Genomic DNA, 11,007 nt, shown 5'->3' with positions numbered 1-11,007 from the left:
GTGGTGGAAAAAACAAGATATAGATCAATAAATTGTGATAAGTAGTGATAAAGTTATTAGCGAATGAATGGGAGGTGAAAATTGCTCTGATGCATAAGGTGAAAAATCCCCGCCAGCTGAAATGGTTAACATTGGCAGCCTTCGTGTATCCTTTTAACCAAAGCAGATGTTATGCCCCCAACAGAGCAAGTGCAGTTATTATGCCACCAACACAGCATGGATAGACAGTATGCCCCCGAACTCTGCAAGTGCAGTTATTATGCCACCAACAAAGCATTAGAGATGGCTCGAACCTCCGATTTTCAGTTCGCGAACCTCGAAAGCGAACCTCCGCAAAACGTTTGGTTCGCACAAACTTTTCGAACCACAATAAACTTCAATCGGGAGGCGAACTTTGAAAACTAGAAACATTTATGCTGGCCACAAAAGTGATGGAAAAGATATTTCAAGGATTCTAACACCTGAGTTTTTGCATGGCGGAGTGGAATACACGCCAAAAGTCCCTGGGGAAAATCCGGATTTGAGGCACAGCAGCGTTTTAAGGGCAGAAATCACATTGCATGCTAAATTGGAGGCCTAAAGTGCTTTAACCTCCTTGGCGGTATGATTTGTGCGGCTGCGCGGCCGCCGGAGGGTTTTTTTCACTTTTTTTTTTCAGCATGTAGCTAGCCTAGCGCTAGCTACATGCTTCCCCTCTCCCTGCGGCGTCCCCCGTAGCGTCAGATCGCCGCCGGCGCCGCTTGCCCATAAGGAAGTCGGCGATTGGCCAAGCTGCACAAGGGGTATGCAGGGGGGGGGCCTGTATCGCGGCGGGTAGCGGCGCATCGGCGGCGGACGGCGGCGATCGCAACAAACACGCAGCTAGCAAAGTGCTAGCTGCGTGTTTGAAAAAAAAATATGCAAATCGGCCCAGCAGGGCCCGAGGAATCCTCCGCGGCGGCTTACCCCGTGTCCAGCACGGGGTTACCGCTAAGGAGGTTAAAACATCTTGCATGCGTATACATCAATCAGGTAGTGTAATTAGTCTACTGCTTCACACTGACAGACCAAACTCACTGTGTAACGCACCGCAAACAGCTGTTTGTGTAGTGATGGCCGTGCTGGACTTGTGCGCACCATGGCGAGAGTGCAGGCGATAGCGGTTTTCAAGCCCATATGGTCGCCGGGCTGAGGTAGCTCAATGTCAGAACAACAGTGACTGTCCAGCTGATCGAATTTGGTCTGTCCACAATGAAGCAACAACCTTATTATCTCTCCCCCAGACACTCCTATAGCCGGTGGTCATTGCTTCATTGTGATACGCAAGCCCCTTCACCGCGGCAAGGTAACGATTACGAAGGGGAATTGACACATGTACATGCCTTTTGTTTTGTTGTTGCAGCCGCAGTGCAGCCAGGAAAATTAGGCAGGCATGTACACGAACCAGAAAAATTATTATAGCGGCCGCTGCTAGCAGCGGCCTTAAAAATTCAGGAATCCGCCTGGAGTCCTGGACCTTGTTGGTGGTGGCGGAGAAGGCAGTCTAGCGGCCTGCAGGCAGAGATGCTGTGTGGGGAGCGACTGACTTAGTCTTTCGGGCAGGTCTGACCGTGCTTTGCAGACCATGTGGTCAGATGGACCCTTGACTCAACGCTGTGTGCCAGAGATGACACCACTTGCCTTTCAACATCACAGTACAGTTTGGGTATAGCCTTTTTTGAGAAATAATTGCGTGATGGTATCTTACACTCCGGTGTGTGGCTTTGCTTTTGTGTGCTGCTTTTCCTCAGGTGGTCATCCCATTGCAGTTTGTGCTTTGTCATGTACCTTTGGCCAGTGGCGTTCCTAGGGCCTTTGACACCCAGTGCTGGGTATTAAGGACCCCCCCCCCCCCCCAAAAAAAAAAAAATGGGTGTGGCTATAACCTGCGGGTGATATGGAGGCTGCCATATTTATTTCCTTTTAAACAATAGGGAGCCCTGCTGATCTATTTGGCTGCAGTAGTGAACTGAATTACACCAGAAACAAGCATGCAACTAATCTCGTCAGTTCTGACAATATTGTCAGAAACCCCTCACCTGCTGCATGCTTGTTCAGGATCTATGGTTGAAAGAATTAGAGGCAGAGGACCAGCACGGCAGCCAGGCAACTGGCATTGCTTAAAAGGAGATAAATATGGCAGCCTCAATATTATTCTCACCTCGGGTTCCCTTTAAAAGTGCAACGCAAAGACAGTGGGCCCAAGTTTTGGTGAGCCTTTTCCCAGAAAATTCACATAATTGTGCAGGTTTTCTCAAGAAAATACACGTAAAGTAAGCAGATTTGCCCAGAAAATAAATGCAATCATGGCGGTAGATTTGCCTATAAAATACATGCAATTATGGCGGCAGATTTGCCCAGAAAATACATGCAATCATGTGGAAGATTTGACCAGAAAATACATGCAATCATGTGGCAGACCTGGCCAGAAAACACTTCAATCATGTAGCAGACCTGGCCAGAAAATACATGCAACCATGTCGGCAGATTTGACCAGAAAATACATGCAATCATGTGGAAGATTTGACCAGAAAATACATGCAATCATGTGGCAGACGTGGCCAGAAAACACTTCAATCATGTAGCAGACCTGGCCAGAAAATACATGCAAGCATGTGAAAGATTTGACCAGAAAATACATGCAATTATGTGGAAAATTTGACCAGAAAATACATGCAATCATGTGGCAGACGTGGCCAGAAAACACTTCAATCATGTAGCAGACCTGGCCAGAAAATACATGCAATCATGTGGAAGATTTGACCAGAAAATACATGCAATCATGTGGCAGACATGACCAGAAAATACATGCAATCATGACAAGAAAATACATGCAATCATGTGGCCGACCTGGCCAGAAAACACTTCAATCATGTAGCAGACCTGGCCAGAACAGTCGATACACCTGCTAATATAAATAAAAAAAAAACATTTACTCACCTGAAGCAGCAGCAGACCTCCTGTCTCGGCCTCCGTCGCAGCTCCCACAATTCTCTGCAGCCAGCAACTGAAACTCCAGTGCTTAGAGCAGGGCTATGGGAAAATGGCGCCCGAAGCCCTGCACTGCAGACTCAAAGTCTCCAGAGCAGGGCTTCAGACGCCATTTTACTGTAGCCCTACTCTGCCGCAGCTGTGGGCTGCTGCTGTAAGTGAACTGACACGGCGTCTATTAACGCCGAAAGTCAGTTCATGCTGGGGGGTGCTTTAGGGGTGCTTGGAGAATGGCGCTGCCATTGCCCCAGTATAGCTAGTATAGTTATCCCCCAATATAGCTAGTATATAGTTGCCCTTAGTGTAGGTAATATAGTTGCCCAAGTATAGCTAGTATAGTTGCCCCCAGTATAGCTGGTACAGTTGCCCACAGTATAGCTATTATAGTTGCCCCCAATTAAGTTAGTATAGTTGCCACAGTATAGTTAGTATAGTTGCCCCAGTATAGCTAGTATGGTCGCCCCCAGCCAGTATAGCTAGTATAGTTGCTCCCAGACAGTATAGCTAGTATAGTTGCCCCCAGCCAGTATAGCTAGTATAGTTGTTCCCAGCCAGGATAGCTGCCCCCAGTATAGCTAGTATAGTTGCCCCAGCCAGTATAGCTAGTATAGTAGCCCCAGCCAGTATACTTGCCCCCAGTATAGCTAGTATAGTTTAGTTGCCCCCAATATAGCTAGTATAGTTTAGTTGCCCCCAGTATAGCTAATATAGTTGCCCCCAGTAAGTATAGTTGTCCCCAGTATAGCTAGTATAGTTGCCCCCAGTATGGCTAGTATAGTTGCCCCCAGTATGGCTAGTATAGTTGCCCCCAGTATGGCTAGTATAGTTGCCCCCAATATGGCTAGTATAGTTGCCCCAAGTAAGCTAATATAGTTGCCCCCAGTAAGCTAGTATAGTTGCCCCCAGTAAGCTAGTATAGTTGCCCCCAATATGTATAGTTGCCCCCAGTAAGCTAGTATAGTTGCCCCCAGTAAGCTAGTATAGTTGCCCCCAGTATGGCTAGTATAGTTGCCCCCAGTAAGCTAGTATAGTTGCCCCCAATATGTATAGTTGCCCCAGTAAGCTAGTATAGTTGCCCCCAGTAAGCTAGTATAGTTGCCCCCAGTAAGCTAGTAATATGTATAGTTGCCCCCAGTAAGCTAGTATAGTTGCCCTCAGTAAGCTAGTATAGTTGCCCCCAGTAAGCTAGTATAGTTGCCCCCAGTATGGCTAGTATAGTTGCCCCCAGTAAGCTAGTATAGTTGCCCCCAGTAAGCTAGTATAGTTGCCCCCAGTATGGCTAGTATAGTTGCCCCCAGTAAGCTAGTATAGTTGCCCCAGTAAGCTAGTATAGTTGCCCCCAGTAAGCTAGTATAGTTGCCCCCAGTAAGCTAGTATAGTTGCCCCCAATATGTATAGTTGCCCCCAATATGTATAGTTGCCCCCAGTAAGCTAGTATAGTTGCCCCCAGTAAGCTAGTATAGTTGCCCCCAATATGTATAGTTGCCCCCAATAAGCATAGTTGCCCCCAGTAAGCTAGTAGAGTTGCCCCCAGTAAGTTAGTAGAGTTGCCCCCTTTAAGCTAGTATAGTTGCCCCCAGTAAGCTAGTAGAGTTGCCCCAAGTAAGCTAGTAGAGTTGCCCCCAATAAGCTAGTATAGTTGCCCCCAATATGTATAGTTGCCCCCAGTAAGCTAGTATAGTTGCCCCCAGTAAGCTAGTATAGTTTCCCCCAATATGTATAGTTGCCCCCAGTAAGCTAGTATAGTTGCCCCCAGTAAGCTAGTATAGTTGCCCCCAGTGTAGGTGCCCCAGGAGTGGGAAGCAGGGCTAGATGGAGGGGCTGTGGAGGGGTCCCTCACCTGGGACCCCTCCTTCTGCCTCTCTCTCCCCCTCCAGAATAACGGCGACAAGTGCGGGGCGGCCAAAGGCGTACAGAGAATTACTCACCTAATCTCCGCGATCCAAGCGTCATGACGTTACAGGTCTCCGCCTCCAATGCCGCCCACTGTCCTTCCGCTAATCAGGAAGCACAGTGGGCGGCATTGAAGACAGAGACCTGTAACGTCATGACGCTGCGCTCCACGCTTGGAACGTGGAAATCAGGTGAGTAATTGTCCATGCGCCTCCGGCCACCCCGCACTTGTCGCCGCTAATTTCTGGAGGGGGAGAGAGAGGCAGAAGGAGAGGTCCCAGGTGAGGGAGGGGGGGGGGATATGTCCCCCCTCCCCACCGCTGCCTCCACAGCCCCTCCTTCTAGCCCTGCTTCCCCCTCCTGCTGTGCTGCTGTGGGGGGTCGTGGCGACACCCCCCTGGGTGTCTGACACCCGGTGCGCCACGCCCCCCTGCGCCCTATGGTAGGGACGCCACTGCCTTTGGCATGTACCTTCGTAAGGAAGTTGTCCCTACTCGGGTCTTGGTCTTTGCATGGCTCAATTTTTGGTGGCAGAGAGTACAGATGGCATTGCTCTCATCTGAGGCAGACACACAAAAAAAGTCCACACCGCTGAACCCTGGGGTGATGGCACTTTGGTGGTGGCGGCCAACTGATTGTTAAGTGGGTTGCCAGAATCAGAGCAGGAGGAGGAAGATATGTCACGTGTGGAAGCTGAGAAAGATGATATGTTCTGTGTTAAATAGTTAACTACGCCCTGACAATCTTGGGGGTTGATGGCACGCGCCTTCTGAACACTGTACTTTGGTCCAGGGCCGCACAAAATCACGATATCACGACCTCGAACAGACCTGCCAGGTGGCCTGCCTCTGCCTGTTTTGCCCATATTGGGTGGATGAAGTGAAAGGTATGCACTGATTTGACTAATACAATGTGCAGTGAACAGGTATGCAGTGATTGGTATCAATACAATGTGCAGCTGTCACGCACACAGGTACCGTGGACAGGTGCAGTGACTGGTGGTATATAACACTGCGTGCGCTCACGTAGGTAGGTGCTCTGAAAAGGTGGGTATGCAGTGACTGGTATTACAAATGTGCAGCTGTCACACACACACAGGTACCGTGAACAGGTGCAGTGACTAGTATATAACATGTGCTCATGTAGGTAGGTAGGTGCACTGAACAGGTGGGTATGCCGTGATTGGTACTATAAATGTGCAGCTGTCACACACACAGGTACCGTGAACAGGTGCAGTGACTGGTGGTATATAACACTGCATGCGCTCATGTAGGTAGGTAGGTGCACTGAGCAGGTGGGTATGCAGTGATAGGCCTTACAAATGTGCAGCTGTCACACACACCGGTAGTCACTGAATGTGCTGGGCCTGGCAGTGGCACAGTAGGAATTGCCAAGGGGCCAAGGTCCAGCAGCTGCGACTGACTGACAGGGCTGTATATGCAACAAAAGTGTCTGTGGGACACACACACAAAAAAAATAGATCACAAGAACAACATTAGCTCTCAAAAGAGCTGTTGAGAAGGAGGAGCGCTTTTTTTTAGCAATAAGTATCAGCAAGGAGCAACCTAACAAGCCTAACACAAGAGCCTAACTAAGCTTTCCCTATGTCTATACAGCAGGTTCTCTCTTCTCTAAGTACTGCAGCCACACGAGTGAGTGAAAAGGCTAACGCTGCCTGCGTTTTATAAGGGGGGGCTCCAGGAGGGAGTGTAGCCTGATTGGCTACCCTGTGTCTGCTGACTGTGATGTATAGGGTCAAAGTTGACCCTAATGATGTAGTATAGGGGGCGGGTCGAACTCCCATATGGTTCGAGGTTCACCGCAAACGCGAACCACCGAAGTTCGCACTAGTAAGTTCACGGTCGAACCGTTCGGGCAATCTCTACACAGCATGTGCAAACAGTATGCCCCCCAACTCAAGGAGTGCAGTTATTATGCCACCAACACAGCATGTTCAGACAGTATGCCCCCCAGCTTAGCAAGTGCAATTATTATGCCACCAACACAGCATGTGCAGACAGTATGCCCCTCAACTCAGGAAGTGCAGTTATCATGCCAGCAACACAGCATGCGCAGACAGTATGCCCCTCAACTCAGGAAGTGCAGTTATTATGCCACCAACATAGCATGTGCAGACAGTATGCCCCTCAACTCAGGAAGTGCAGTTATTATGCCACCAACACAGCATGTGCAGACAGTATGCCCCCCAACTCAGCAAGTGCAGTTATTATGCCACCAACACAGCATGCGCAGACAGTATGCCCCCCAGCTCAGCAAGTGCAGTTATCATGCCAGCAACACAGCATGTGCAAACAGTATGCCCCCAGCTCAGCAAGTGCAGTTATTATGCCACCAACACAGCATGTACAGACAGTATGCCCCCCAGCTCAGCAAGTGCAGTTATTATGCCACCAACACAGCATGCGCAGACAGTATGCCCCCCAGCTCAGCAAGTGCAGTTATCATGCCAGCAACACAGCATGTGCAGACAGTATGCCCCGCAACTCAGCAAGTGCAGTTAATACGCCACCAACACAGCATGTGCAGACAGTATGCCCCCCAACTCAGCAAGTGCAGTTATTATGCCACCAACACAGCATGTGCAGTATCATGCCAGCAACACAGCATGTGCAGACAGTATGCCCCCCAACTCAGTTATTATGCCACCAACACAGCATGTACAGTCAGTATGCCCCTCAACTCAGGAAGTGCAGTTATTATGCCACCAACACAGCATGTGCAGACAGTATGCCCCCCAACTCAGCAAGTGCAGCTATTATGCCACCAACACAGCATGTACAGACAGTATGCCCCTCAACTCAGGAAGTGCGGTTATTATGCCACCAACACAGCATGTGCAGACAGTATGCCCCCCAACTCAGCAAGTGCAGCTATTATGCCACCAACACAGCATGTGCAGACAGTATGCCCCTCAATTCAGGAAATGCAGTTATTATGCCACCAACAAAGCATGTGCAGACAGTATGCCCCCCAGATCAGCAAGTGCAGATATTGTAACCCTAAGGGCCCACTGAAGCGGAAACTGCCCCGAATCCGCAGAGTTTCCCCACACACAAATCGCACGGGGAAACTTTGCCATAGGGGATAATGGCGCCACCGGCTGAATCGCTAGCGCTAGCGATTCGGCCGGTACTGCCCGCAGAATTCGCTCGGGAGGCTGCGAATCCCATAGCCGTGCAGGGCATGGCTATTGGGATTCGCCTGCGATCCTGCACACCTGGAAGTGCCGCCGCGTGTCTCCCGTCTCCCTGACGCATGCGGCACAAGTGGAAACGGGCCCTTACATACCAAGTTATATGTGAGCCATAAATGTCACCCAATGGCCTGCAAAAGCCAATACCATCTCACCCACGATTTCTGTAGAAACATAGGCAGCACAACCCTCCATTTCCCCTTCGCAAAGTAACCATAACGTTCCTGCACTGCACTGACCAAAATATGTCACTATGCTTGTTACAAGTCATCCCCTCCACCCAGCACCCAGTTTTCCCAGCAGCCTGAAATACAGTCCCCACACTTATAGTGTATTCCCTGCCATAGTTTGTCACTGACAGTGAACAAGTATGCAAATCATTTGACTTTACAGTGCTAATTTGTGCCTAATTTAGCTCTATATGCTTTGGACAGATGTGAGGCTGAAACTACTGCAGCACAAGATCAGCATCATAGCTGGGCAGTCTGTACTTATTTTAGAATGCAGTGGCAGCTTTCATATTCTCTAAAGTTCTGCTTCCAATAAGGGCTCATGAAAATACATTTTGAAAGTAAGTTACAATTTCCTGAACAAACACATACTTGGTCTCACATGCCAGCATGTCATGGAAAATGGGCAGATTTCCAGCATTCTCCTTCTTTGGTGTTAGAGCAAGATGAGGCTGAAGCTGAGATGGTTCCAGTGGACATCTATAAATACCTGGGAATGTGACCCACATGGATTGTTTGCTTTTCACAGTAATTCGACGTTAACTCTTGGAAGATTTTGGACAAAAGGCCTGGAATTTTTTTTAAGCTTTAGGCTTACACCCCCCTAGTGACCAGGCTATTTTTTATGATTTAGTGCTCTGAAGCTTTAAAAGCTCGCTGCCGAGCCATGCTTCTTAGCACACAAATGAATCTCCTTTTCTGCCCACCAACAGAGATTTCTGTTGGTGGGCTCTGATCTCTGCTGCAGGCATTATTTAAAAAAAAAATTTTTTGCCTTTTTATTGCTAATAAAAACATTTTTTTCTATTTCATTCCCCCCCCCCCCCCCCCGAGAACCAATCAGGGTGATCGCCTCTCATAGGCATCAGCCTATGAGAGGGATCGCATGTCGAGCCCATCTTGGGGACAGGCAAGTGACAGGGCTGTCCCCAGTACAGAGCTGCAGTAGATCGCAGCGCTGTACAATGAAAAGAAACGGCTGTTTATTTTCTTTTCAGTCTGCTAGCCGGATCGCCGCTGGCAGACTATTGACGGAGATCCACTCTCTCACTCAAGCGGGAATGCGCGCGTGATCCCCACTAATCTCCTCCCCCAGAACTTGACGCCTTTCGGTGTTAGGCGGTCCTGGGGGATCCACCTTGCAGCCGCCAATCAGCGCTAGGCGGTCGTAAGGTGGTTAAAGGAAACTTGTATGAAAGAATATATGGAAGCTCCCCTTTTTAAATCGCCAGTTTCCCAGGAGTTATACTGTTCCTTAGTAGCTTGTAGTAGGACTATAATCCAGCTAATATTAAAAGCAAACACACAACACACAAGCAAGCAAAAGAAGAAGAAGAAGAAAAAAGAAGATCTTCTGTAACTCAAGTTTTCAATTACCGGTATGTGGCCTGGTGTTAGTCATAGAGATAATTACTTAAACAAGTTTTCTTGGTATGGCTACTCTATATATGAAGTACATTTACATCCCCAATAGTATCAGTGGCCCTACTACATTCCTGATGATCGAAAAAAATCAACGTATTCCTGAGGCGGGGGGGGGGGGGGGGGTGGCAGGGGATAGAAATTTCTGGGGCAGATGGGACACTAGGTCACCCCCCCCCCCCCCCCAAAAAAAAAGCAAACAAACAGCAATCTCAAGGGGAAGGGGTGTCCCTTGCAGGAGATACACTCATGCAAAACACCCACCAGGGGCACTCCTAATGCCACTTTCCCAGCTCTTATTGGGCAGCTCTGCCTTTTTCCCGCCCCCCTGCTCTGTACTCTGTGTTAAGACACACAAAGCTGCAAAAGCCACAGGAGCAGTGGTAAGTGAGGCTACCTTTTTCTGCATTCTCATTTACTTGCATCAACATTTGGATTGCACAAAGAAAAGAAAACATCAAGTCATCTGATTCCCCCCCCACCCCAAAATCTAAGATATTTCCAGCTCTCATTCAAATACATAACATGTGTCTCTAATGTCAGGAAAAAAGCAAAAACGCTGTGGTTTTTTAATAAGTGTGAACCCTGCCTAATACTTGAAATGGCCATGCAAATTCTAACCCATCAACTGACTGACTTGAGCATTGAGAAGCTACATTTAGGGCTGGTTCACACTAACAATGCTTTTTAAGCGCCAGTGATTTGAAAAGCCCTTGCTAATGTAATGCTATGGGGGATTTCTCTAAAAATAGCTTGATCACATACATAACATTTCATTAGCAAGAACTTTCAAAATCACTGGTGCTTAGAAAAGCTCTTGCAGTGTGCACCAGTGCTTATTGGTGGATCCCCCACTTATTGGGATATTGGTGGATCCCCCACTGAGGTTCTCCATTGGTTAGTTGCTCGGACCCATGAGAAACTTTCCTACTCAGGCCTCTTATTGGTGGAATCAAAGAAAAGTCATAGCAGCAAATTCATAGATTCTTTTGCTGGGCCTCTATTTTCATCCCAGCACCACTGCAATATGAAAGTGAATGAAAGCCCAAGAAAAAAAAATTCCTTTAACCACTTGAGGACTGTAGTGTTAAACCCCCCTAAAGACCAGGGCAATTTTCACTAAATTGGCCACTGCAGCTTTAAAGGGGAACTTCAGCCTAAACAAACATACTGCATTAGTTATGTTAATTAGAATAGATTGGTAATATAATCTCTTACTCACGCTGTTTTAAAAGAACA

The sequence above is a fragment of the Hyperolius riggenbachi genome, chromosome 1 (genome assembly GCF_040937935.1).
Source record: "Hyperolius riggenbachi isolate aHypRig1 chromosome 1, aHypRig1.pri, whole genome shotgun sequence".
Classification (NCBI taxonomy): domain Eukaryota; kingdom Metazoa; phylum Chordata; class Amphibia; order Anura; family Hyperoliidae; genus Hyperolius; species Hyperolius riggenbachi.
Note: the sequence above shows the minus strand (reverse complement) of the source record.